General features: G+C 35.3%; 1 pseudogene; it reads right to left on the minus strand.

The window, feature by feature from the left end:
• The window catches only part of LOC101572186, a 178,002-nt pseudogene extending 174,754 nt beyond the window's left edge, over window positions 1-3,248 (minus strand).
• Window positions 3,249-4,186: the final 938 nt, after the last annotated feature.

Raw genomic sequence — 4,186 nt, forward strand, 5'->3', positions numbered from 1 at the left:
TTTTTTAAGAGGAAGCTTTTATTAACTCAGAAGATGTAGAGAAGATTGATTGTAGCAATATGGGGATACCTAACTAGAGACAGGAAGCTTGAGCATTTGTGGGCTTTTGCTAGGGATAGAGTTGAGGGCCAGGTTCAATGACATACAAGGAACTGAGTGGAGGCTTCTTTGTGTGGGCAGGAAAGGTAAAAAGAAGTTGTTTCCAGGACTGGAATAAGGAAGAAGGAGGAATCAGGCATTGGGAAGGTAAGCTATTATTTTGGGGATTCAGCCACGTTGGATCAGAGTCACGATAATTTAGCATTCTGTACTCTGGCTGGAACCTAACATTCCCATCTTTCAGTTTTTATGAAAGGGCAATGAATCTCTTTGACTGCTTCCTGCTGAATGGGAGTGTTGTCTTGGGGATGAGAGGGTGTTAGTATGATGGCACATGCCCATGTAGAAGCTAGTGCCACGTGTTTCAGTCAGGATGAGAAGTTTATTGTTAGTGAAAGCTCACATCTGAGATTGAAGAAATCTTCCGTGTGGCACCTGAAAGTCATCTGGGTAAACAGTCCAGAGTTCGGTGGTGAGCAAAAGGACTAGCAGAAATAGAGGATCAACAACCAGATGGAAGAGCAATGCATGAGCTACCCTCGGGGCTTTGAACCCTTGGTTAGGCAGAGATACATAGGCGACAGGGGTTGTGAAGACTAGTCAGGTGACAAAGGCTCAACATCAAGAAGAATGGAGTTGTTGACAGAGTGGACTGGATGATGATGATGATGATGATGATGATGATGATGATGATGATGATGATGATGATGATTATTTGGAGATCAAACTCAGAACCTTGAGCTTTCCAGGCAGGTGAGTATGCTGCTGAACTATCACTCTGGCTTAGTCTATAGTTTTGAATAACAGCTGTTATTCATTTAGGGGAAAGTTCACACTTTTTTTCACAGGAAATCCTAGAGGGGAAATTCTTAAGTTCTTACAAGCCATGTAAGCTCTCAGGAACATTAAAGTACAGGTGTGCAAGCAGAGGAAGAAAGGTTTCAGCTGCACTTGTGCTGAATCAGAGGATCTTTCATCTATGGCCAATACCACCCTGAATGTGCCCGATCTCTTCTGAATCAGATGATTTTCATTAAAGAGTCAAAGGCAAAAAATGAGAAATGTTTGGAGCAATGCTTTTATGTGTTCAACTTTTCGCTCTTCTATGTTGTAAATCTGATACTGGTTTTCAGGTTCCCTACCCTTTTGAAATTAGAAAGGTCAAGTAATTTAATTTAATTTATGGGAAGGACACAAAGAATCTTTGTTGGATAACACTCAGGATATGATTTGGTATCTTCTGGTTAAATAAATGTTTTATTTAGTAAACATCAAATAATAACAGTTAAGAAGAGGAACATAAGTTGTACTTGTAATTAAGGCAGGCATATTTATGGTAAGAAAGGTATCTACATGTATACTATATAATCTAGGCCCAATACTGTATACTACATAACTATGTAGCATAATTTAAAACATTGGGAATATATATATATATTCCAGAGAATATATATATATAATTCTTGAGAAGTAAATGGGACTATTGAATTTATTATAATTTATTCATGAACATATTTGCCAAGAGTTACATGTAATAAAGACTATATGATATATGTATAGAAAAATATATGATTTATACTGTAAATTGCTCATCTTAAATTTAAATAATCAAAATTTTATAGAAGAGTGGTTTATTCCAAGTAGTCAGAGTAATGAAATATATAATTTATTGTAGGCATGTAAACAATATGTATATCTAATGGATATGATGTATAGTATAAATTAATTATATTTAAATTAAGCCATTAATATTTTATAGAACAGTGACATAGTCTATGTAGTTAAATAATGAAATGTGTCATAATTTTAATAACTTACTTTTTATTCAAAGTATCTTGCACTCATGATGGGCAGCTTTGGGTTTTGCGGCACACTTTAATAGTAGACATTAAATTACTTTATACATGCAAGTTGTGTGAATAGTTTTCCCCACACAGAAATGGTGACTAGAGAAAGATGACAGATCTCATGAATTAAGTGTTGTCTTTAATTGAAAAGCTAACAACCTGTCTAGTTATCTTTCTCCCCCAAACCACAAACTTAGTAGTTACTGAGTCTCCAGGCAACATATTCAAAGCTTAGATTAAAAATTTCAAAACAAATCAAACAAGTCCTCAGGTCCAACTAAGGGAGTCCTGCTACATGCAGGCTAATCTACACCAGTGATATTGCTTGACTCTAGGAGGCTGGAAAACATTCTAAGCAACCTCACTTGGAACCATTACTTCAAGGAGCCTTTCTCCAGTTTCCAACTTCGGAATAAAGATAGTATTTTGTTAATTCTATTGCAGGAAACTTTGCAATTTGTTTTATTTACAATGCCAGCTTTGAAAAGCTCACTAACTGGACAATAACCTGTGCAGAAATCATTTTACAAAATCAGAGAAAGCTCAAAATGTCAACTTTCTACAGAGAACCCACAGGTCGGTTTTATTCAGCGTAAAGAAAAGCAGCAACTTTTGCTTCCACTGGAAGAAATTCAGCCATTGGTTTAGAATCTGCAATTCAAACTACATATGCAAGGAGGACAATACTATGCTAATGCAATTGTTTTGTTGTTGCATTTGTTTATTATTTGTCTAATATTAACAATTATAAACAGCAGTGGAAATAGTTCTTGAGCAATCCTTGTAGTATTACCACGCCAGGCACAACATTTCACTTCTCTTCACACCACTGGTTCTCCTTGGGGACCTGGGCTTCCTCCTCTTCAATAAAGTCATTTTTTATATTAAAAGTCTTGCAAATCTCCTCAAGAGTTTTCCCCTTGATCATATTGGCAACATCCTTGCATGTAACACCAAGCAAATCTTTGATGACTAGTAAATTTGTTACCAGAATAAGTTCAAAAAGGATTACTTGGTCAACTTTCAGGAATTCTTGGCCCCAACCAGGGATGTCATCTGTTCACTTTTCTTTGTTCTCATCATCCTCAGGAGGAAGAGGGTCATCTTTGTGGTGGGTACACCACTGAATGACCTTTTTTACGTTGCTATATTAACATTTGGTAGAGGAACTGGGTCATCATCTCCTTTATCATCCATTCCCAAATCTTCCAACATGGTCCTGATTGTCACAGACTGTTTGACAATTTCAACATCAACTTCAAATATCTCTCCATCAGAACTCTGCAACTTAATTGAAGGCATGGTGTTTGGTCTCTAAAAGACTGGGCCAAAGCAGATGAGAGAAGGAAGATGTTCCCACCAGCTGGAGAAAGGCAATAGTGGACAAATCCACTCAAATATGTCATTATTGAGGCTTTATTTTCTTAAGAAAAATTAAGATCATCACAAGATAAGCTGTGCTCAGAGAACAGGAGTTAGCATACATAAGGCTTCTGAGTACCTGAGTAGTAAACATATGACAGTTATTCTGTAGGACAGTTTTGCTTATAATTTTACAAAGCATGCCTATTTCCACAGATTCTTCACTAGTTGTTGAAAACTATGACATCCTCACTGAGGTATGCCCATCAAATTGAATAAATAATGACAGAGTCATTTTCACAGTTAGAATAACTAACATGTAGTTTTCATACATTTTTGAGTTTTGTGGCTATTTTTAGTCGGTAAATACAATTATCACAAAATTAATTTGTATGGGACAAATTTATATTGTCAAAACTGACATTTGGAATGGCAAAAGTGTATTTTAAACATAAATTCCTCCTGAAATGAATATAGCACTTATGCAGTCCATGTGCATATAACATCTACCAAATCAAGATCAAATTATAACAATAATTTGAGAATTTCTTTTTTGCATACTGGAATCAAACTGTGTGATATTAACTTATTTAACCTTAATGGAATTTCTCAAAATGAAGAATGTATCTATGATATTACACCAGGGACGGAAATCTGCTTTTAGCCCTTAAAAGACATTTTTGCTTATTCTTAGTCCAATCATATTAAAAGATTAAAACATTTAAACCAGAGAATAATTTCATATTAATATGTATTCTAAGTCACTTAATATTAAGACATTCAAAATTAATAGAATAGGACTTTGATGGTTTTCCATATTGAGAATTAACTTTAACGTGTGTGCAGTTTTGTCTGTGGAATCAATAAAACTCAGGTTC

Source organism: Octodon degus, unplaced genomic scaffold, assembly GCF_000260255.1.
Source record: "Octodon degus isolate 3935 unplaced genomic scaffold, OctDeg1.0 scaffold00003, whole genome shotgun sequence".
Taxonomy (NCBI): Eukaryota; Metazoa; Chordata; class Mammalia; order Rodentia; family Octodontidae; genus Octodon; species Octodon degus.